General features: G+C 46.1%; 2 long non-coding RNA genes across 2 annotated transcripts; one reads left to right on the top strand and one right to left on the bottom strand.

The window, feature by feature from the left end:
• The first annotated feature begins 3,257 nt into the window (after positions 1-3,257).
• On the top strand, positions 3,258-6,304 carry LOC135579967 (uncharacterized). Its single transcript, XR_010473903.1, has 2 exons — positions 3,258-3,429; positions 6,007-6,304. It is a non-coding gene; the product is annotated as an uncharacterized LOC135579967 (long non-coding RNA).
• Positions 5,035-8,324, bottom strand: LOC135579968 (uncharacterized). The gene is made up of 2 exons (XR_010473904.1): positions 8,034-8,324; positions 5,035-6,156 (listed from the first exon to the last, which is right to left on the bottom strand). It is a non-coding gene; the product is annotated as an uncharacterized LOC135579968 (long non-coding RNA).
• Positions 8,325-24,973: the final 16,649 nt, after the last annotated feature.

Raw genomic sequence — 24,973 nt, 5'->3', positions numbered from 1 at the left:
GTCACAACAGACAACTGTATACTCATGCATATGTCTGTAGGAACAGGCTGGTGTGTCTGGATTCCTAATTCCTGGCAACTGAGAAAGAGAGAGAGAAAGAGAGAGAAAGAGCAAGAAAGAAAGAGAGACAGGAAGAGAGAGAAATGGAGAAAGACAGAGAGAAAGACAGAGAGGAAAAGAGGAGAGAGAGAGAAGGAAGGAAGGAAGGAAGGAAGGGAGGAAGGAAAAGAGGAAGGGAGGAAAGGAGGGAGCAGTGAGAACTTACAACTTTGATTCCTATTCCATTGGTTTAAATTTTTCAGTACACTGAAAAGATGATCTCAGGTTTAGCTTCCTGTCAGGACTACAAAATCGACAGCTGTTGAATGCCAGTCATCTGTGAGCTGAGCAGGCCTAAGGACCGAAAATGTACATGTATTATAGAAATAATCCTATACCTCTTCATTGGCATCACATTTTGCTGTTATATAAAAAAACTCTTGTCAAGACTGCAAGGACAAGCCCTCAGAGTCAAGAATGAACAGAATGAAAGCTGCACCAGTTTGGGCCCCTGGTACTCATGAGTTCATTATTCTGTTGTGGTTGGTGGGGTATCGGGGCTGTATGTGGAGGCAGCTGCCTATTGAATTCCAGTCTCATTCGCTGCAGGAGTTGGAGCACGGAATTGATGAAATACTGAGCTGTTGGTGTCTAAGGTAAGGAAAAGGAACACCGCACGGGAGAGCTGGCTTTCTAGCTCTAGCTCTGACATGAAATGGTTTTTCCTTAAACTGATTTTTCAGAGCTGGTCAGTAATTAATCTTCATTACCTAAATAAGCAGTTTGAACAGCTGTTTTCTGAAAGCATAGGCTGTTCACAACTGCGATTGACAGTAATGTAGAGTTGTTGTTTGAGCATAGGTGCTTGACCTGAGTATCCAAACTGGCCAAGCCAAGTTAGCAGATATGTATTCCACTAAGCCACATAGCAAAATGAGAAAATCATTCATAATACATATAAACTGGTATGCTGAATGAGGACTTCTTTCTTGAGAATAAGCTACCACATAAACAAGGTCTTGTGCGTGGCCTAATCACCCCATTGTAAAGAATCTACTTTAAATTCATGTCTGCTCTTGTTCCAGTTTAGCTTTCACCTGTAAAAAATCGTTACTCACAGCCTGCTTCTTGCCTCTGAATTGATATATTCCTCATGTGCCTTTCTAGCGGCTGCATTGCTACAGTATGGGAAGTAGAAGCTGCTTGTGCTGTCTTCATTTTGTACACACAAGCAATTACCAACATAATTTGGCTTTGTAGTTTGACTTCTGTTGCTTTCAAACAGGGCAATTGATTCCTGGTCAGTGCAGCAACAAGCACATGAAGACTTGTCCTAAAGACCTCCTTGCGGCCTGGCGGGCGTTGCCCGTGCTGCAGGGGCACGGCGGCAGGCTGGGCCCCGTGGCTGGAGGCACTTTGGCTACAGGTTCCTGCTCCCAGAACGCTGGCGCTTCTGACACTGATTTACTCGTGTGCCTCATTCCAAAGCTGATTTTTCTCACTGCAGCTTCGTAAGTGTGGCAAATGAAATTAAAAAGAACTTCTCAAAGTCCTCGCTTTGTGGAAAAGGTGATGAATCTATTTTATTTTGTCACTAATTTCGGGGGTATTTTTGTCTCCATAAATTAAACAATTTTCTTTTCCATAAGCTTAGTTATAATTTAAAAAAAAAAAACAATTTGTTCAAGGAAACTTAATTAAAAGATAGAGATTTTAGTTTAAAAACTTTGTAATAACCAATGCATTCATTCCATTCCATTCCATTCCATTCCATTCCATTCCATTCCATATTAACATTTTGTTAACTACAGAAAAAGCTGCAATATGTTCGGCTTTGCTAGTTCCACTGGTCATAGAACTGTTTTAACTTGCATTTATTGGTGTACTTAAAGAAAACCGTCCAGCTGAATATTTATGTTCGCTCAAAATACAAGTTTTCAGTGAACAGAAGAATCAGGAAAGCGTTGTTTCTGTGGATTTTTGTCTGCTGACTCCTTCTTTACTGCAGTAGTCCAGTTTACCCCGGGATCCCTTGGATATCCTTCCCGGGGAAGGACACAGCATGTGTTATGCGAATGTAAATCTGTATGTGTCGACTGGCAAGAAGGCTTGTTCCAACCAGAACATATACCATATGTATCCTGCCCTTCTTTTCCTCTCTTAAAAGTGTTAATTCGTACTGATGTTCTTCATGCCTGGAAAGATCAGCTACCGAGACCTCCAGGGAGGGCCCAGGACCTTCCCCACGCAGTTCAGTCTCAGCAAGAGACTTCTGTCTGCTCAGGCTTAGGAACCTCTGCTCCCGGGATGCTGGGTTTATCGCTGAACGGCTCCTATTGGTTTGGCATTCATCTCTGTATAGCCACTGATTTTCAGAAATCACACAGTTATCTTTGAGATTTCTGTTCATCTTTCAAAATGGTTAAAATTGGTCAAGACATCGACTGATGCACCTGGTAAGGCATCTGTATCAGGGCCATTTCCTTGGGAAAGCCCAGTGGAACTGGGTCACCCAGCCATGCTGGTGGGAGCAATGTAACCCATGCAGGGAACAAGGAGCCCCAGTGATGGGCCGTCAGAGGGACATGGTTCTGTCATTCGAGAACACAATTCTCTCCATCGTGGTCTGACCACCAGGCCTGGGCGCATTGCTCCTGGGGTTTTACAAGAAGCCTCTAACAAGACACTGGAATTTATGTATGCTAAATGTTTAGATCACACAGACATGTGAAAGAGAAAGCAGTCGGTACATAACTTACAAAATTATTCCTGCATTTTTCAAATCCAAGAAAAGGCGATAACCAGGAATGGCAGAAGAGCTGAAAGCGAGCCCTGCCGGACAGGCAGCAGGAGGCAGCTGCGTGAGGAGAGAGGCCGAAGGCAGGAAAACCACACGGGGATTGCGGGGAGCCCTGAGTTTCTGACATCTGCAAAAGATCCATCTCAATGCAAACAGGGGCATGCTGGAGGAAAAAATATCTAGGGGCTATGAAAAGGAATCTGTATCAAAATTTGTTTCAAATACATTTTTAAGACTGACTCTGATCTTTACTTGAAGTTCATGTTCTAAGCAGGAGCGGGAGCAGGAGCCTGCCAAGATGCGCTGTGACATGGCGCACTCAAACCCTAACTGGCTCAGTATTTAAAACCGAGCAGGTACATTGTCTTTATGCAACACTCAGGTGTAAGACTCTTGGCAATCTTCTAGACAAAGCAAACAGTTGTCACACACACACTAGTTAATAGTTTCAGAAAGGTTTCATTAAGTGAGGCAGTGGTGAGAAGGCGCAGCTGATCCCGGCACGCGTGTGTGCCAGCAGCACGGGCTGACTGGCTTTCTGCTGGGTCCTGAGCGGGTGCGCATGGTTGCCTGCAGGTTCCTTCAAGAATGTGCGTATATTGCTTTCTGTATTTTTTATTGCAGAGTGCTGGAGAAGATGCTGGGATAGATATAATTTTTAGTAAAACATTTTTAATACAAAAGGGAGGCAATTTCCTCAAAATAATATGACTCCTTTTTCCAACTTTTTGCATTATTCCTATACTTTCTTACATTATCTTTATTTCTGTACTTTCTTCCGTTAGCTTTGTTTCCACATGATAAAGTCACAAGTTTCTCATGTTTGTTTGTTCTTTGCTCTTTGACAATAGTTACGGTTTCTCATGAGTCTTGTGTTGTCGGCTGTAACAGGATACTCTTTTGTGTCATTATGAAGTACCAGTGGAAAGCAGCATATATTTGGCAAAAGTGGACAAAAAAGTAAAATAAGTATTTGGTCAAGTGTGATGTTAGAAAAGCTACCCACTTCATATTTGGAGAACTCCCAAACCAGTCGCTATGTCTACGCAACACAGAGGAAGCAAAGAACACAGACCCATTTTCCAAACTTCAGAAAGAGATGCGCAGCAGAAGTTGGGTGGAATGAGTGGACTATCATCGAGTCAATTACTGGTTTAGTGGTTCATTTTTCCCCTTGTCATACGTCATCTTTCCCTCCATCGCTCGGAAGCGATCCCGACAGATAGCAAGCAAGCATCACAGGCTGCAGCTCGTCTTTCCAAACGCTGCACCAGCCAGGGCTGCAGTGTCCGCGCCCCTCACGACAGGGACGGGGAGCACAGAGACCCCTCCCATGGCCTCGGGGCTCATTGGCACCAATATCTCAGGCCACAATAACAGCCACCTATCTAATGAAAAGACACTGCAGAAAGCACCAAGCCTATTAGTAAACAAATCTTTGGAGGGCCACAATATAACCTTTAAAATAGTCTTAGACAGAAAACAGCAATTTGTGTTCATGTAAAGCACTTAGTATCATGCCAATCAAATAGGCACCTGTGAGCCCAAGGCTTTGAACATCAGTTTTATCCAGACTTCTAGAAATCCTCAGTGAAACTTCAGATGGCTCTGGGCTTTTAAATGTCTAGAACTATTGCCTAAATGATTTCTGACAAAACTGCTGCAAAGGTGTAATATGTGAACGCCCTATTCTGGTAATTCGTTTTTCTTTTGTGTGTTTGCTTGTTGTGGTGGGCTTTTTGTTTGTTTGTTTTTTAAGGTCAGTAACTATTTGGATTCAGGACCATAGTCAATGTTAATTGCGTATGTTTGTTTTGGATTATGCTTGGATTATGGTAAAGTAAACACTACCCTTACCTGGTTATTTCAGAGCTGACCATGGCAAATGCAGACCAATTGTTTTAAGGGAGCACTGTATCTATTTTCACCTGTCACTTGCAGATCATAGAGCTTGGTGCTGGGATTAAAACCACGTGTTTTCTTTTCCCCTGCACTATCTCTTAATAAAAACTGCCAGTTATGCTTATTTATTAGGGCAAACAAAAGAACCTGCGGTTTTGGTATCAAATAAAAAGTACTAAGTGATTTAAGGAATTCCAAGAATGTGCCTTGAACTATGAGAAATTATGAGTATTTCTTACCGTGTTTGTCCTTTATCTTACGAAGTGACAATAATGCAGAGGCTAAATGACACCTTCTGAACAAAACACATTCTAAATTTAATTTTGTCAAGTGTTATCACAGGAATCTAAACATATTAGCATAAGAATATTATAATTCTGTACAGTAAATAGAAGACTGAGTTATGCTATAAAAAAATTAAGATATAAGCTTTCATTTTGTCAGACCCTTATTTTGCTCTCCAGAGCGAGATTCAAATCCAGGGTTTTTAACTTCACAGATAAGCAATAATCCATAATTCAATCCATTTTTCCTCAAATGCAACTATTTTTCTTACTGCATCTCCATCATCCAAATTCCAGACAATATTACTTGCTCAGCGATATGCTAAACCGTGGCAGCCCGAGCTGAGAAGACAGACGATCTTGAAGGTGAAGCAGGAGACAGCTCAAAGTCCACGACTGACTTCAAAACAAACCAACACTCAGTTGATGGAGACCCAGAAGCAAAAAGAAAATAACACCAGCCTTTATGATTGTAACTGAATAGAAAGTCTCTGACGTATTATAAAAAGAATCTCTAACATTGATAATGACATAAAAAAAAACAAGGCTGGTGGTTGTGCATGCAGTTACATGGATGCAAGTCTCATTTGCGAGGGAAACAAAGAAAGAGAGTAAATTTATTAAAAGGTGCTATGGTTATGCTCAAAACTTAAAGAAGATTACTTATCCCCAGCATATACACTCAGCCTTTTCAGCGGTGTAATAAGTGACCTTGTCCTTCTCCCTTTACATTCAAAACGTACACATAAATTACACAACAAAGCAGCATAATGTCTGCCAACAAAGCGATTTCTCAAAGGTATTAAAAGCAGTTCGAGAGTATTAGGATTGGGGTGGCTCATTTTGTCTTGCTGTGTGGTCTTGCCCCTCTTTGTACATCGCTAGGATACGTTGATCAATAAGAATTCAGTTACAGAATTGCTCCAGTGTGTGGCTTTCCAGGGCAAGTTCTACCCATCTGGACGGTTTTCCTCACAACAGGAAGAAGAAATGGGAAGAGTACATCAAAGTCAGTTTTTACTGCAGCGTGGGGTTTCCCATGTCACCGGTCAGCATTCCTGTGCCAACCCGTGCTGATAAACTCCTGTAACGCACGGGAGAAGACATGCTGCATCGTGAAGAACATGGATCCTGAGATACGAAAAAAGAGAAGAGAAAGCACAACGTGATGTGTGATCGCACAACAGAGTCATTGAGACCGGAGCATGCTTTAGAAACCTGTTCTACCTACAGATGGGATTTGGTATTTTAAGGTTAATAAATTATGGTGAAAGCCTTATTTCTGCTTTGTCAGTTTACTATTGCTTGCTTTGTTTGCTGGAGACTACATTTTGGCAGTGTGTTGTTTCGGTGAAATCTAAGGAATCTAACAAACGGCACCAATGCAGATGTTCACAACCCCACCTAGCGGCCCCACACATTTCCAATGTGTCCATGTAGTTCGCAGCCTGTACGTTTAGAACTCTCTCCATTTTTTCTCGCCATGTTCTTCTTACTTTAATACTTGAAAATTCAGTTAAAAACTAAATGCATTTTATTTACCCAAGGTTTGCAGTATCTCTATCACAGCAGTAATTATTTTACAGATATTTAGCAATTTTCATCTGGAAGAGTCAAAATATTTTATGACCACAGCGTAACAAACCAGGATGCAAGCTGTGTATAGGGGTCCTGCAGTGACAACTGCACCCATTCTCAGAGTGGAACTCAACACCTGTTTGACAATATACAGCCACATTACAGACCGTTTAAGCCAAAGAGCAGTAGTGTTAAATCTGAAACTGCAAAGAGTCAGATAGAGGCTCGTCCTTCCTGAATGAAGATACAAGGACTACGCAAGTACCAATATTTTAGCTCTTGCAAATAATGACCTAGAACACGTAGTCGCAAACGCTGAGGATTTTGACCCTGTATCCAAACTGGGAAACGAAGCGCCGGTCGCCTGTAGGAGAGTGCTGTCCCGTTACACTGCGGGACACGGGTGCTCGGGTTTCTCAGGGGAAAGGGTGCCATCTGCTGAACTGGCAATGTGCATAAGCAAGTTATTTCCCAACATAACCTGAGAGAGAGAATCTTGCGTTTAGAAATCTTTAAGCACTTGCATCTTAACCATCTTTACATCAGTCTGCTGCACACAGGGATTAGTATTCAGTCTTTAAATATATAATGACCTTTTGCTGAGACCGCTGTCTGTCTAGTGAGAAATATGCTCTGATTGTCCGGTGTCCTATTTCCTTCTACTTATTTCACATGCTACTGGGGTTAAGACCATCTGTTTGGGTTTGTTCTTTTCCTTTCTTTCTGTATTAGAACAGCAGCTATTTCAAAAAGATCCAATATGTTGCTACAGCTTATGTGTGCTTCATGCTGCAGATAACACAGAAGTATCACTAGGGTGTTGGCTAAAACCTCATGGACCACATATGAAGTGTCACTAAGGAGTGAGAAATACATGCATTACAAAACTGTATTTCTTAGAAAAGAAAGCAAACACAATACTTTGGGAAAAGAAAAACATGCCTTTGCAATAAGCAATTTTTCTATTTGGATTTAGGATGAGGCCTTCATAAATGCATTTGCCCTCTTTAACATTCCAAATAGACCCTTAACTTTTAAATAATGCCCTGGATGTGAAAATCTATATGTAAAAGTTGTGTTTTCATCCAGAAGAATAATTTGTTTCTGTGAAAAAAAAACCACACAATTTTGCCGATGTGATTATGTCTGCTTATTAGTGGTAAGGGCAATAATGTTTTAAAAGCTATAATCTTATTTCCTGGTGTCAAGGGTTTAGATTGCGGGGTGACAATAAAACCCTGGCAGATGTATTGTTAACCCCGTCTCCCCCCCACTTCCCCCGTTTGCCCCTCCCGCTCCCCCCTTCCCACTCAGCACAGGCGATCGGGAGGGACAGAAGGACAGAGAGAAGAGAGTTGGAAAAGTTAACAATGTTTTACTGATGCTACTAATAAGAATAGAGAAAATAATACAAAATATACAAAACCAACCTTGAAAGTCTCAGCAACTGCAGAGCCGGCACCTGAAGTCCTGGACTGGACTCTGCAGCCAATCGGAGCTGGATTCAGTCTCTCACTAGGCCTCAGTTCGCAGGGACGACTAGCAAGGTCCTCTCCTAATGTCACCATAAGCAGAAGGGAAAAAGGAAGGGATCCTCGTGATCTCCCGCTTTTATATGCAGTATTCACGTGAATGGAATGTTATACACAGTTGGTCAGTTTCTTGGTCACCGGTTTCTCGTTGCCCCTCTCGCGAGATGTCCATCCGTGTTTATCAATAAGTTTGCATTCCATTGCTAGGTTTACCAAAACATGTGTCTGGTTCTGCAGGAAAACGCAGCTCATATGAAGCTTTAGCTGACAGGCAAATTCACTAAAAGAGAAACCTGTTTTTAACAAAACCAGGACACCTGGTTTCATGGTTATTGAATTATTTTTAACATTTTTCTGCATAGTAGCTTCCAACGACAGGACCCATCCTTCTCACTTTTTCACATGCACAGCCTAGCCCTAGTGTAATATGAGGACATTTCATAGAATATATGAGTGAGCATCTCCAGAAGGAGACGGAACCTGATTTGTAGCTCTCCTGGGCAAGGGTTCAGCTGACCACAAAATGGGGAGATTGCCTTACAGATCCAAGTCGTAGTTTGTGTTTCTGATGACTTCATATTATGTAGGAATGATCTGGAGTTCCCTTGTTCAGTTTCCATGGCAAGTTTCCTGAGTTCCTGACTGTAAGGATTTGCATTTGTTTTCCTTACGTTTGTGTTCCAGCATGAACGGCAATGTTGTACGTCCAGAGCCACCCGCGAGGGCCGCACGCAGATGGAGCGATGGTTGGCAGCAGCTCGGGAGGAGCTGAGGGGACACGGAGGTGCTGAGCTCTTGTCCCTGGGATCCAGGGACAGGATGTGTGGGGTCAAAGCTGTGCCAGGGGAGGTTTAGATTGGACATTAGGAAGCATTTCTTAACGAAGAGGGTGGTCAAACACTGAACAGGCTTCCTAGAGAGGTGTTTGGTGCCCCAAGCCTGTCAGTGTTTAAGAGGCATTTGGACAATACTCTTGCCATGCTTGACTTTTGGTCAGCCCTGAACTGGTCAGGCAGTTGGACTAGATGGTCATTGTAGGTCCCTTCCAACTGAAACAGTGTGTTCTATTCTAAACCTTTTGCCGGAGTTAGTTGTACAGTATCTTTGTTTCAAATTATCCATTCAGTTTATTATAACCTGGCTGATACTTTATCTCATTTGTCATTAAGTGCAATACTACTTGATCACTGATCCCTTTTAATTATTGCCTTAAACGCAGAAATGAGTTTAAGGCTGTGTTTCTATTAGACACTTAAGCTGATTTAATAGATAACTACAGAGAAAAAAGGGAGATACCATTCATCTCACGTCTTCCTCCCAACTCCCTGCTATTTACTCTTACCCTTAACTTTTACTGTGACATTATTTTGACTTAATTAAAGTGAAACAAAACAATCCCACCCCCCGGCAAACAAAGATTGTTTTCAGCAGTTTAGTGCTATAAACTCAAACATGTACAAATCACAGAGGAAAATCGGTATAAAGGAAGGGTATGATCTGTGAATATCCAGGGCCTAAGGGGGAGCAAGAGAGGGGCCAGGTGGGGGTGGGCAGATGGAAAAGGCAAGGAGATTACATAACCAATAGTCGTGGGCCACTGGGTGAGCTCAGCTGCCCATGGAACCTCCTAAGGACAGTAACACAGTGACTAGTAACAGGCTGTGGCCAGGTCTGGTCCTTGAAGCAGAACATCAGCAGGTTGCATGAACACGGGTGACTCTGCACAGGCCTGTGGACCTGGAACGAGATGGAAGCTCCAATTACTGGAATTTAACTGCGTATCAGGTGACCTGTCCTAACTACCTGTGAGTGCTCCTTACTCATAGCAAACTTGAGGTTAATTTGGCTTACACTGAAAGGGAAGAGGCTTGAATTAGGATATGTCACCTAATATTTACCATGGTCCAAGACTGGGCCCTCTACCAGGGTGCACATGGCTCAGCAAACAAGCAGGATCTTGCTTAGCCGCAAGAACCTGTTCCTGTGGATACGTCCTGACTTGGTCCATCGCACGTGTCCAGCTCCCAGCACCCAGACCACAACACACGTGTGGTCTTGAGAAGCTTTAGCATGAGCTGCAGCTGGCGGGGTCCAGGTGGCTGTTGCTGGAACTTCATGCAGCTGTAGAACTCACTCTCATTCCCAGCTCCTGCAGCGCCTGCTTTCGTACATCTACACCCCCACTTACGTGTAATAAGCAACGTATTACACCGCTATTAAAAATCCATCAGTGTTTCATTATAATAATTCTGGTCATGGTCTGTTCTTTCGGTTCAGATGTACTTTAAATTGTCTGCCTTTACCATATTCAGAGTGTTTCCTCCTATGCAGCCCTTTTGCTTTTTTACTCCCTTTTAAGTCCTTGCTTCAAAAAGGTCAAAGCCATTTAAATTCTTATTTAAAAGTGATGCAGCTGCTTTGATAAGTCAGTTAATTATTTTGCAGTTTTGCATAGGACCTTGTACCTTGCATTTACATATGTTACTTCAAGAGCTCCGCAGAAATACACATATCTACATGTAAAAAAAGTTAATACGCATTGTAGCACCTAATCCACTTTTATATTCGGTCATAAGTTTTCTGCAAAACAAAACTGCATTCCTATTTGGTGAATGCAGTTCTGCACATCCACAGCTACAGGATGGTGTCAGCTTCATCACATTTCAAGCTTTTGACACTGCATTAAGCAAATAGTAGCTTGTATAAATTTGTTTCCAAAAGTATTTGGGGATTCCGTGTTTAATCAAGGTGAAGAGCAGAAGAAGAATCACGCGCTTGGCGCAGGTCCCGTGGCACTCACAGGCCAGCAGACCGCGCGCTGCTCCGCGACGAGGTGCCCGAGGGGACGGCAGCGCTGCGGCTGCCGGAAGAAGGGAGACGCTCGTAGCCAATAGGTTGGCAAGTAAATGTTTTATGGCTTTGCTGGTTTGAAATCGAGCCTTCAGAGAAACAGACAAATTCAGCAACATTTCACAATAACGTTTTTATTGGAGTTTAGATTCACTCTTGGGTGGATACAGAGAAGGACACCAAACACTGAGTTATGTTATTTTTGCAGATATAATATGATTTGAGCAATATATAACTTCATTTAGAAAGAAAAGTACAAGCTACAAAAGAAAAAGACGTTGTAATAAGTGAAATGAGAGTTTGAGAAGGATGCGAACTATGACCTGTTTACCATGATACTTAGTTCTCCATATTATATTTAAATCTTTTTCACTTCCCACTCAATACATAAATATTTACTGAAGTAAGGTGGCTCTCGAAATTAACTCCTTGTAAATTCACATCTAGGTCTGAAATAAACTTCAGTAGCAAATAATCCTCAATCTATCCAATATCACTTTGATATTTAATCTCAAAATGATGAGCTGCAGCAGGCTGAACTCTTCTGTCACTAGTGAAACAAAATGTAGCTTGTCAGATGGAGAGGAGTTATGCACATAGAGCCGAGGGAAGAGCACGAAAACCATGATCACCGAATGGAGACGTGACCAAAGGAAACAGATTGCAAGTTTTTATACAAGGAAACACTTTTCAGTGTGTATTACCAATGGAACTCTAATTTGGGCTGCCAAAACATTTGCCAAGGTTAAATCCAGGACAAAAACCTTATCTGCTTGAATATCAGTTCTGAACTCACTGAATCTCACTGTACCAAAATACATTTCAGTCAAAGAAGTTGCAAGGATCTTGATGTAGGCAAGTGTTTGAAAGATTCCAGAAAGTATACAACCCAGTAATGAGATCTAATATCTATGAGAAAGCTTCTGTGAATTGCAGGAGTGTCGTGTCAGGTAAAAATGGAAGTTGATAGATCAACATCAGTTGCCATGAACTATTGATTTGATCCTATTTATTGTAGGGCAAACATGTTAGCACAGAATCATAGACTCACAGAATCATTTCGGTTGGAAGGGACCCTCAACATCGAGTCCAACTGTTACCCACCCCTGTCCCTGCCCCCTGTCCTGAGAACCTCATGTCATCTGTCCAGCCCTCCAGGGCTGGTGACTCCAGCACTGCCCTGGGCAGCCTGTTCCAATGCCCCACAGCCCTTTGGGGAAGAAATTGTTCCCACATCCAACCTCAACCTCCCCTGGCGCAACTTGAGGCCGTTTCCTCTGCTCCTGGCGCTTGTTCCTGGGGAGCAGAGCCCGACCCCCCCGTCTCCAAGCTCCTTTCAGGCAGTTCAGAGATCAGAAGGTCTCCCCTCAGCTCCTGTTCTCCAGCTGAACCCCCCAGGTCCCTCAGCCGCTCCATCACACTTGTGCTCCAGCCCCTCACCAGCTCCGTTCCCTTCTCTCAACTCACTCCAGCACCTCAAGGCCTTTCTTGGCGTGAGGGGGTAAAACAAGTTTGCATTCTGCAATTGTCGTATTGTACAGCTGCCTTAAAACCAGAAAAGCTCCACTGGCACAAAACTGGACTTCTGGGGAATAAAAAATCATCTTCTGCATATTTTGATTCATGTCATTGCAGGTGTAGGGAGCTTCACGTGAAGGAAACGTGAAATAGAATTCCAACTTGCTATAACATAGATGAAAAAAGGGTATAATAGCCCTGTACTAAACCATATATATTCTGAAACTGCTTGCATGAGGAACTCTGTCTTTCCTGAAACCCAAAATAAGCCATGTTAATGGTGCTACCAGTAGATGCAATTGGTCTTAAATACTAAGTAATACATGTACTGGGTGCTCTACAGGCAAGCAATATAAGCAGAAGTGTTTGCGTTTCCATGCATGCCCATACATGAAGTTCTTCTTAGGTATGCTTTTCTGTTTAAAAACGTATTTAAATTATCATTGCAATTGTAAGTTAATCCTATGCAGTTTGACTTTCTTTGGATAAACGCTTCTTTGAAAACATTTAAGATGGCTTGGAATCATGGGTTATGTTTTTGTTGATCGTAAATATATCAGGTGGATATTAATTAGGACTAAGCTTTGGTGCATTTATACAAAAACATTTAGACTATGTACATTTGGAAAAGGAAATTAAACCACATTCTAATTTTGCACAGGTCTCACTGGAAAAGAGAAATGCACTATACATTATACAAGCAACCTGACCATAGGCTTCTCAGTCTTTGCAAGACAAAACATGACAGTAGTTAGTCAGGTAGAGTGGCAAGATGTCGAAGTAATCACTGAGTAAAAACAACACTACATTTCCAAAACAGAAATATATACCCAAATTGTTTCCAGAGACAACCAGTATGCTTTCAATAAATTACAAAACATACTTTTAATATGTGGCAACAATGTACAAGCCCACATTCCTATTGCAAACTTAGGAACACACTGCCGGTACAGCCGCTATCTCTGTATCAATATAATTGTATAATTTGCTACTCTTAACCTCCGGCATTACAAACATTTATGACTTGGAAACTGTCATGGTTTGTGAGAAGTTCCATAACCCAGGTAGCAGGTAAGGGCAGCTGCCAGAGATCTAAGTATACATGTCACGGGCTGTTACAGAGAGGGTGTCAGTAATATCTGTAAATATAAGCTTAATATTAATTTACCAGTTGCATATACAAAGCTTGTTTATTTGAGTGAATTCTGTAGGACCAATTCCGATATATCAGCAATCACTCCACTAGCAGATACTAGAGGCACTACTAGTTTTTACTAGACTGCGAAGAGCATGATAAGATCTCAATATCTGCACAGGTCAAACCCAAACCACATACCTGTGATTCCTTGGAGAATATATGAAAAATAAACCACAAAAAAGGCAAAACATAATATGTATGTTCATTGTTTAACAGATAAGACGATAAATATACTATGGTAAGTGTTATTCCATTTCTACAACAGTGTGTTACACACATTTTTATAATAAAAGTAAACGTATTAACTACATTTTCTGTAACATTGCTTACATCTGGAAACGGTTATGGCTGAAAATGGAGTTTACGAATCCTAAGTCTGGGCGCACCGGAAGGAGCTTCAGCACCCAGGGGACGCTCCAGGGAAAGCGGGGGCCGTGCCCCCCAGCGCCGGCGCCGCAGCTCCCCGGCAGCCCCGCGCCGCGCCGTGCGGGCGGGACCAGATTCCTCCCGGTGGCCACGAAAACCTGATTTTGCAGTGATTTGTCTACTTTTTTGTCTTGCACATAAAGGAAGTTAGAAATACTGCAGACTATCATTTCTGGAGATCGTGATCTCTGACCTTTATCTGCATTTAACAACGGCTTAAATGCCACGTTTTGTTCAAAATAGCATTCACACAAAACCCTTCTAAATAGCCCTCTGCCAACTGCTATTCGGCGTGTGAGAGCCGCCCTCGTTGCAAAAGCCTTTTCTCCCACATTTCGTTGGTTTAGGAGTACATTTTACTGGTTGCATTTTTAGATTTTTTTTCTTTACGTGGTTAATGAGAAGTGAAAATGTTAATAGTCTGACATGCAATTTCTTCCTGTGACTTTCTGCCAAGTACAGCTGAACCAGCAGTCAAAATACTAACGGGTTTTACGTTAACAATAAGAATAATGTAATAGTGGTTTCAAAGCTGATTGTTTCACTAACACTTTAGTGATTTCCATCCACCCAGCAGACATTTACAACGAAAGCAGATACTTCCAGCGGTGATCATTTCTCATTTTCACAGCTGGTGCCCAAACCCTCCCTTGACTACTTTAGGAACAAACAGATTTATTAGTAATCTCAAGCTCCAGTAATGAAAAGGTTAACAAGTGCTAAATAACAACATGGAGAATATGATTTAAAATGTAAGATCTAATTTTTCTTATTCTATCTTATGAATATGATGTTATATATCTGTTACTCAGGCCACAAAGTTTGGTTAAAACCAATTTATTATTTACAAAACCAAAACATGTACAAAACACCTAAATGGAAGATTTTTATATTGTATTTGACATGTAAGAGGAAGAAAGAAACAGAAATAAATTACTCAAAGCTAGGGGAAACAAATACATTCTTACTTTCCTAAAAAGCAAGTTATAAATATATAAAGTTAAGATGCGTGTGAAATAAGAGAAGCCTGTATTTAATTATTCCTGAATATTCGGTCCTAATTTCCAGGATGAAGAGCACAGCCCTCCGAGTCACTGGCATGTGCCCCAGTGGAACACGAGAGCGACGGGCCCTGTGTTCAGCAAGGACTGCGTGCTTCTCCTGAGACTTTGGCCAAAGCCCCGGGACAATGGCTTTGTCGGGTGGGAAGGTGCTGCTCACCCGCTGCCGCGTCCCGAGGGGTCCTGCTGTCCCTCCTGTCCCTCCTGTCCCTCCTGTCCCTGCTGTCCTTCCTGTCCCTGCTGTCCCTGCTGTCCCTGCTGTCCCTCCTGTCCCTCCTGTCCCTCCTGTCCCTGCTGTCCCTCCTGTCCCTCCTGTCCCTGCTGTCCCTGCTGTCCCTGCTGTCCCTCCTGTCCCTGCTGTCCTTCCTGTCCCTGCTGTCCCTGCTGTCCCTGCTGTCCCTCCTGTCCCTGCTGTCCCTCCTGTCCCTCCTGTCCCTCCTGTCCCTGCTGTCCCTCCTGTCCCTCCTGTCCCTGCTGTCCCTGCTGTCCCTGCTGTCCCTCCTGTCCCTGCTGTCCTTCCTGTCCCTCCTGTCCCTCCTGTCCCTGCTGTCCCTCCTGTCCCTCCTGTCCCTCCTGTCCCTGCTGTCCTTCCTGTCCCTGCTGTCCCTGCTGTCCCTGCTGTCCCTCCTGTCCCTGCTGTCCCTGCTGTCCCTGCTGTCCCTCCTGTCCCTGCTGTCCCTGCTGTCCCTCCTGTCCCTCCTGTCCCTCCTGTCCCTGCTGTCCCTCCTGTCCCTCCTGTCCCTGCTGTCCCTGCTGTCCCTGCTGTCCCTCCTGTCCCTGCTGTCCCTGCTGTCCCTGCTGTCCCTCCTGTCCCTGCTGTCCCTCCTGTTCCTGCTGTCCCTGCTGTCCCTGCTGTCCCTCCTGTCCCTGCTGTCCCTCCTGTCCCTGCTGTCCCTGCTGTCCCTCCTGTCCCTGCTGTCCCTCCTGTGCCTGCTGTCCCTGCTGTCCCTGCTGTCCCTCCTGTCCCTGCTGTCCCTGCTGTCCCTCCTGTCCCTCCTGTCCCTCCTGTCCCTGCTGTCCCTGCTGTCCCTCCTGTCCCTGCTGTCCCTCCTGTTCCTGCTGTCCCTGCTGTCCCTCCTGTCCCTCCTGTCCCTGCTGTCCCTGCTGTCCCTCCTGTCCCTGCTGTCCCTCCTGTCCCTCCTGTCCCTGCTGTCCCTGCTGTCCCTGCTGTCCCTCCTGTCCCTGCTGTCCTTCCTGTCCCTGCTGTCCCTGCTGTCCCTGCTGTCCCTCCTGTCCCTGCTGTCCCTCCTGTCCCTCCTGTCCCTGCTGTCCCTGCTGTCCCTGCTGTCCCTCCTGTCCCTGCTGTCCTTCCTGTCCCTGCTGTCCCTGCTGTCCCTGCTGTCCCTCCTGTCCCTGCTGTCCCTCCTGTCCCTCCTGTCCCTGCTGTCCCTGCTGTCCCTGCTGTCCCTGCTGTCCCTCCTGTCCCTCCTGTCCCTCCTGTCCCTGCTGTCCCTCCTGTCCCTGCTGTCCCTCCTGTCCCTCCTGTCCCTCCTGTCCCTGCTGTCCTTCCTGTCCCTGCTGTCCCTGCTGTCCCTGCTGTCCCTCCTGTCCCTGCTGTCCCTGCTGTCCCTCCTGTCCCTGCTGTCCCTGCTGTCCCTGCTGTCCCTCCTGTCCCTGCTGTCCCTGCTGTCCCTCCTGTCCCTCCTGTCCCTCCTGTCCCTGCTGTCCCTCCTGTCCCTCCTGTCCCTGCTGTCCCTGCTGTCCCTGCTGTCCCTCCTGTCCCTGCTGTCCTTCCTGTCCCTGCTGTCCCTGCTGTCCCTGCTGTCCCTCCTGTCCCTGCTGTCCCTCCTGTCCCTCCTGTCCCTCCTGTCCCTGCTGTCCCTCCTGTCCCTCCTGTCCCTGCTGTCCCTGCTGTCCCTCCTGTCCCTGCTGTCCTTCCTGTCCCTCCTGTCCCTCCTGTCCCTGCTGTCCCTCCTGTCCCTCCTGTCCCTCCTGTCCCTGCTGTCCTTCCTGTCCCTGCTGTCCCTGCTGTCCCTGCTGTCCCTCCTGTCCCTGCTGTCCCTGCTGTCCCTCCTGTCCCTGCTGTCCCTGCTGTCCCTGCTGTCCCTCCTGTCCCTGCTGTCCCTCCTGTCCCTCCTGTCCCTCCTGTCCCTGCTGTCCCTCCTGTCCCTCCTGTCCCTGCTGTCCCTGCTGTCCCTGCTGTCCCTCCTGTCCCTCCTGTCCCTGCTGTCCCTCCTGTCCCTCCTGTCCCTGCTGTCCCTCCTGTTCCTGCTGTCCCTGCTGTCCCTGCTGTCCCTCCTGTCCCTCCTGTCCCTGCTGTCCCTGCTGTCCCTCCTGTCCCTCCTGTCCCTGCTGTCCCTCCTGTCCCTCCTGTCCCTGCTGTCCCTGCTGTCCCTGCTGTCCCTCCTGTCCCTGCTGTCCTTCCTGTCCCTGCTGTCCCTGCTGTCCCTCCTGTCCCTGCTGTCCCTCCTGTCCCTGCTGTCCCTCCTGTTCCTGCTGTCCCTGCTGTCCCTCCTGTCCCTCCTGTCCCTGCTGTCCCTGCTGTCCCTCCTGTCCCTGCTGTCCCTCCTGTCCCTCCTGTCCCTGCTGTCCCTGCTGTCCCTGCTGTCCCTCCTGTCCCTGCTGTCCTTCCTGTCCCTGCTGTCCCTGCTGTCCCTGCTGTCCCTCCTGTCCCTGCTGTCCCTCCTGTCCCTCCTGTCCCTGCTGTCCCTGCTGTCCCTGCTGTCCCTCCTGTCCCTGCTGTCCTTCCTGTCCCTGCTGTCCCTGCTGTCCCTGCTGTCCCTCCTGTCCCTGCTGTCCCTCCTGTCCCTCCTGTCCCTGCTGTCCCTCCTGTCCCTCCTGTCCCTGCTGTCCCTCCTGTCCCTGCTGTCCCTGCTGTCCCTCCTGTCCCTGCTGTCCCTCCTGTCCCTGCTGTCCCTCCTGTCCCTGCTGTCCCTGCTGTCCCTGCTGTCCCTCCTGTCCCTGCTGTCCCTGCTGTCCCTCCTGTCCCTCCTGTCCCTGCTGTCCCTCCTGTCCCTCCTGTCCCTGCTGTCCCTGCTGTCCCTGCTGTCCCTCCTGTCCCTCCTGTCCCTGCTGTCCCTCCTGTCCCTCCTGTCCCTGCTGTCCCTCCTGTTCCTGCTGTCCCTGCTGTCCCTGCTGTCCCTCCTGTCCCTGCTGTCCCTCCTGTCCCTGCTGTCCCTGCTGTCCCTCCTGTCCCTGCTGTCCCTCCTGTGCCTGCTGTCCCTCCTGTCCCTGCTGTCCCTGCTGTCCCTGCTGTCCCTGCTGTCCCTCCTGTCCCTGCTGTCCCTGCTGTCCCTCCTGTCCCTCCTGTCCCTCCTGTCCCTGCTGTCCCTGCTGTCCCTGCTGTCCCTCCTGTCCCTGCTGTCCCTCCTGTTCCTGCTGTCCCTGCTGTCCCTGCTGTCCCTCCTGTCCCTGCTGTCCCTGCTGTCCCTCCTGTCCCTGCTGTCCCTCCTGTCCCTGCTGTCCCTGCTGTCCCTGCTGTCCCTCCTGTCCCTCCTGTCCCTGCTGTCCCTCCTGTGCCTGCTGTCCCTCCTGTCCCTCCTGTCCCTGCTGTCCCTGCTGTCCCTCCTGTCCCTGCTGTCCCTGCTGTCCCTCCTGTCCCTCCTGTCCCTGCTGTCCCTGCTGTCCCTCCTGTCCCTCCTGTCCCTGCTGTCCCTGCTGTCCCTGCTGTCCCTCCTGTCCCTCCTGTCCCTGCTGTCCCTGCTGTCCCTGCTGTCCCTCCTGTCCCTGCTGTCCCTGCTGTCCCTCCTGTCCCTGCTGTCCCTGCTGTCCCTGCTGTCCCTCCTGTCCCTGCTGTCCCTGCTGTCCCTGCTGTCCCTCCTGTCCCTGCTGTCCCTCCTGTCCCTCCTGTCCCTGCTGTCCCTCCTGTCCCTGCTGTCCCTGCTGTCCCTCCTGTCCCTGCTGTCCCTCCTGTCCCTCTTGTCCCTCCTGTCCCTGCTGTCCCTCCTGTCCCTCCTGTCCCTGCTGTCCCTGCTGTCCCTGCTGTCCCTGCTGTCCCTCCTGTCCCTGCTGTCCCTGCTGTCCCTGCTGTCCCTGCCCACGCCGCTCGGGCACAGCGCAGAGCTTCCTGAAGCCGCCAGGCTGCACGCGTGCTCGGCGTGCAGGAGAGGACAACACGTGGACTTAAAGACTGCGCGTGAAAAGAAAGAAGGAAAGGGCATTAACAGCTTTCTTTGTGCATGTGGATAAGAGCTACACGCACTACGATAACTGAACAGAAATTAACACATATAAATTCTATAAATTCACCTTCTCTGGATCAAGGCAGTACAATCAAAAATTAATCCTTTTTTATGCAAGACGCTGCATGTGAGACACCCAATGGTTTTAGACACAGCATCAGGAAGGAAATAATCCAATTAATTTGTTTCAAACTTGCCTAATTTCATGTAAGCTTGCCTTAAATGAAAAAGGCCATATATCACTAACTGTAGATGCTGATTTCAGGTTCGGTCCTTCCAGGCAGGAAGATTCAGGTTTATTTAGGGGCACACGTGGAGCAATAATTAAGTCAGCTAATCGTGTGGCTGTTTTGTAAAGCAGTGGAGATGCTGCCTCTGCCTCCTGCTGAATCAGACTGCTGGTGTGCTCTATGCTGAATGTGTTGTCTGGGTTCTAGGTATGCTATCAAATCTGTCATTAGAAGTCCTACAGATGCCTTTTTTGTGCATGCAAAGAGACTTTGTCCATCCGTGGCAATGTCTTTAGGTACTTACGCTGGCAGAATAGCAAGTGCCCACAAAATGCCAGTGGAAAAAACATGCCACCTACAGACAGACACAAAAGAGGTTAACTGCTTCTGTTGTTTTGTTTTAGCTTTTCTGAGCCCTACTCCCAGACCTACAAAATTCAATTCCACTTCAGCACCTAAATGTTTCTAGAAATGAACCTGAGCAAAATCAGTTCTGAGTTCACCGTATCACGAGATTGTTCCACAGCTCGGTGTTTTCAGCTTGCTGTACTGAAATCTCCAATGACCGTATAACCGCAGACATAGCGGAAACAGTAAAGATATTTGCTGTGTGACAGCTACATGTCATTTTCCTCTAAATCTCTTTCTGTCAATCAACTGTCTGGTCTAATTAAGAGACCTCTCCTCAGGCTGATGTAGAGTCATCTTGCCAGTAGAGCTATCAAACTCACACTGCAAGAAAGGATCAACTCGGTAACTGAGAGGGATTTAGTTTGACACCTTTCCCACTTACAGGACATTAAAAGAATGTGAGTAAACACACAAGTCCACCTCTACAGGGTCAGAAAATGAGCATATCCAGGCCAGTATATTGTTTCAGTATCTGTCAGACTGGTACTAAGTCCCTGATCACAGTCTGCATGTAGGAACATACGCTGGGTGCTGGCTTTGTTCAAAACGACCGGCTCGGCCCAGCAGCATGCTATGCTCAATTGTGCCAGGGCTAGGACACACGCTGTATTTTTGTTGAAGTCGTAATCTGTCCTGTTTTCTGCTGATAGAGTTAATTTTCTTTCTAGTAGCAGGTATAGTGCTGTGTTTTCGATTTAGTATGAGAAGAATGTTGATGATACACTGATGTCTTGGTTGTTGCTGGATAATCAAGGACTTTTCAGCTTCCCACACTTTGCCAGGTGCACAGGAGACTGGGAAGGAGCAAAGCCAGGACAGCTGACCCACGCTGGCCATCACGTATTCCTGACCGCGAGACGTCATCCCCGATCTGTCTCCAGCACTGTCTATGTTGTCTATGTCTATGTCTGTTGTCTATGCTGTCTCTGGGAGGCAAAGGTGAAGATGTGCTGCCCACGGGGCCTCCCTGATAAAAACTAGAGTTGCCTGGAGGCAAATGCGGCTGCTTGGGAATGGGTGCACTATTGGTGTCGCGGGAGGTGAGCATTGTGTATCACTTGTTTTGTAGAGTCTGTTGTTGTTATTACTATTATTATGATGTCTTCCTTTGCTGCCCTATTAAAGTGTTCTTAACACACCAGTGGTTTGTTTTCCCCCTTTGACGCTCTCCCCCATCCCACTTGGGGGGCATATTGAATGAGCAACTGCGTGGTCCTGGTTGCCGGCTGGGGTTAAAGCATGACATACTCCTTTTCAGAAACAGACGGAAGTATAGCTCTGCTCACATGCAAAGCATACTGGCCTGTACCAGTCATGGTAGGCAATGTGGAATGCAATTGCACAGGTATGCTGCCCCTTACTATTTCCCCTTCATTAGTCAACTAAGTATTAACACCCATGACTCTAATTTATAAATGCCCTCTCCAATGCACACACAAACACACTCCACCCAGCTCCCTCTCATTGACATTTCTTTTTATGGAGGTCAGAACAGCTTGGTGTGATTCAGCACACAAAGAGCCAGGGATCGCACAAAGAAAGGCCGGACCTGCCCATGGGGCTGCACCCTGCACACAGGAGTCCACGGCGGGAATTGCCCTGTGCTGTCTGAGATCCCCGCCAGCTCATTCAAATCAGATGAGCACAGAATTCTGCTTCAGGTAACTTGCTTATAGAAAAAAAGACACGAAACATTAAAACCAGTTATGTTATTCCTTGGCCCTTAATGGCACCTGAGAAGGAAAAGGTACCTTGCAGCATCAGTCTGTGTCTGTGAGGATAAAATAAACAGTCATAGAAATGAAGACTGAAGATGTATTTTACTGCCCGTTTTCAACGTGTAGCTCTGGGCTGTGAGTCTGGTATTTGGTGTCTCTTCTACAAACACTGTGAGCATCCAGTCTCACAGTCTGTACAACACTGGCAGTGTTTATCATCACATCAGCAATAAACTCAACGACAGGCAACGGGAACGCCTCGGGTGTCCAGTGTCCCGTGGAGTCAAGGAGCATCTTTACTCCCCGATCTGTCTCCAGCACTGTCTATGTTGTCTATGTCTATGTCTGTTGTCTATGCTGTCTCTGGGAGGCAAAGGTGAAGATGTGCTGCCCACGGGGCCTCCCTGATAAAAATCTCCAAGAACGCCTTACACCAAAAGCAGAAGCGTGACCTCATCTTCTCTCTTCTCCCTTCCCATCTGCTGGCTGGTGGGTCCCCATCCTCGGTCAAAACAAAATCCTTTTGTTTCCTCTTTCAATTTCTTAAGCTGGTATAAAATGGACACGCTAGAGAATATGGTTTGGTTCTTTAGTGCAAATCACTCACTATCAGGTAAACTCAAACTAGGCCTTTGTTCTATTAACGTACATGCCTGTTATGGAGTGGCTTAAAGATAAAGGACATGAATCTATGGAGCAGTTGCACGATCAGAGTTTGTTCTAATAAGAATTGTGTTCTAATATTTGTTCTGATAAGTGTTGTGTTCTGATAAGTTAATGGTTTGACATGTTTTAGGAGCTTAACATGACCAGGCCTCAATGCCTCAGTAGGCCTCAGCAGGGACTGCTGATCATGAGGGCACAGCAAGGACACTGTGACCTTGACAAGTCTTGTAAACAACTCCAGGGAGGGGGGCGTTGAAAAGGCAGGAAGCTCAGCGGCCAGCGAGCCGCAGGTAGGAGGGTCCGGGCAAATGTAACCCTTGGATCTAAGCCAATCAGCAGGTGACAAGTATGCATAATTACTGTAACATGTATAAATCTGTGTCGTTAGCGGCAATAAAGTTGAACAATGCGTTATCACTCACATTGAGTTGGCGTAGCTTGTTCCTCCGCCGCTCGCACATGCCCTTCTGTTTTAAATCAATAATTGTATGTTTTTAAAAAATTACATTAGTTCATCTCCCACATCTGAACTGTAAAGCAGAAATCAGGCAGCCAGGGAATAGTTGAGCAGCTTTTCCACAGGTGAAATGCACTTCAGGTACATATAGTGAGTGGAGATGGCAGCGGGCAATGGCAAAGTTGAGAACCCCTGGGCAAGGATTAAGGGTCAGACAAATAAAGCGTATGTCATTGTGCGTGTCTACTACAGGCCACCCAACCAGGATGACAACACTGATGAGTGATTCTTTAAGGAACTAAGCCTTTAAGGAACTAACACGCCCTTGTCCTTGTTGCCACAGTGACCAAGACACAGTGAGGTTTGAAATCTTGGCTAATGGGAGGAAAACTGTCAACAAGACCTGGACACTAGACATGAGGAGAACAGACTTCAGGTTGCTCAGAGAACTGCTCAGAAAGGTCCCCTGGAAAGAAGCTTTTGAAGGTGTTGGGGTCCATCACTGTTGGTTGTTTTTTAAGTACCACCTACTAAAAGCACAGGACCAGGCAATTCCAGAGCTCTGAAAGTCAAGCAGGCGAGGCAGAAAGCTGGCTTGGCCGAGCAGGGATCTTGAACTGTGGTGGAAAAATACATTACATGGTCAGTGAAAGCAAGGTCAGCCATCATGGGAGGACTACAGAGATGCTGCTCAACACAGGCGACCAAAGCTCACTTAGAGTTGAAGCTGGCCAGTACCGTGAGGGACAATAAAAAGGTTTTTCTAAAATATGTTAACAGCAAAAGGCAAACCAGAAATAACATTGGCCCTTTGCTTGGTGAGCATTGTCGCCTCATAAACAGAGATGTAGACAAAGCCGAGATGTTTAATGCTTCCTTCACCTCGGTCTTCAACCCCGAAGATGGACTCGGGGCCCCGACAGCCCTGGGCTAGAGAACCGCGGCTGTGTGAACAATGAACTCCCAGTCAACGCAGAACTTGTGCGGGATTTGCCAATCCAGCTACATCCCTACAAGTCGATGGGGTTTGATGGGGTTCCTTCTGTGATTCTGTGATAACCGTAGAAGCTAGGATTACGTTCCTAATCCCACATTTGATTTATTAGTCAAGTCCTCTTGATATTTATTTTCTTACTTGTGTTAGGCACAAGAAGAAGATATTTGCTCTGGTCTTATTATGTGCACAGCAAAACACAGTTGTTCATTTTGACTTTTTCTTAGTTGAACCTCAAGAAAGGGATATCGATTTTTTCAGCCATAGGTTGGAAATGTCTTCTGTTTTAATCATAGTCATTTTTTACTGCCCATAAAAATGATGGACATAATCTACCTTAAGGAAAATAAATAGATAGATAGATAGATAAATAGATAGATAGATAGACAGATAAATTCAAGTAGCTATTTTGAGAGGGAGAGAGAGAGAACTCAGCTTCAGTTACTGGCAAAGGACAAAGATCCCCTTGTTGTGTGTACGTGCCACTAACAATTACTGATGCTTTGCCCCTCCCACTTCCTTCTCTAATTTAACATTAAATTAGTCACAACAACACAACAACAATAATTATGTTGTTCTTGGATTCCAATCCATTCTCATCAACGCAGTGGTAAAACATACTGTACTCCCCACCCTAGTTACACACTGTCCCCAGTAAGAGAGCTCAGATGGATTTCAATGACATTTATATTGCTGTTCTTCTTGTTAAAAATCTTCTTAACCCCATTTTATGTATATATATATACAAAATATATCTGTTGGCTTTGCACAATTGTTTGATTCCTATAACGTAGGCACAGAGAAAGATATCTTAAAGATATCTAAGTTTTACTAAGTTGTCAGTAGCAAAATTTTCATCCTAAATGGCAATAAGCAAAGACATTTTAATCTTCAAAGGAGCAATTTCCACTGCTCTGGGCAGGGTTAATCAATAGAAATTACCTGAACCTGCAGAGATCAGGTTTCTCGGACTGTCCCTAGCTGAAGACAGCATCCTGGGCAGGAAGATGGAAGATTCGTTTGGTTTAGGTAAAGTTTGAAAGTCTTTTCATTTCAAAGCTTCCTCTATCAAAATTAGTTTTTATTTAAACTAGTTTCCTATAGCAAAATGTTTAAGAGCAGTGATTTTGACCTTGCCTTAAAAAATTACTATGTTCAAAATGCCTGCATTGTAAAGGCTGAACATAT

This window comes from Columba livia, chromosome 7 (assembly GCF_036013475.1).
Source record: "Columba livia isolate bColLiv1 breed racing homer chromosome 7, bColLiv1.pat.W.v2, whole genome shotgun sequence".
Taxonomy (NCBI): Eukaryota; Metazoa; Chordata; class Aves; order Columbiformes; family Columbidae; genus Columba; species Columba livia.
The sequence above is the reverse complement of the archived record's forward strand: the minus strand, read 5'-3'. Positions and strand labels throughout refer to the sequence as shown.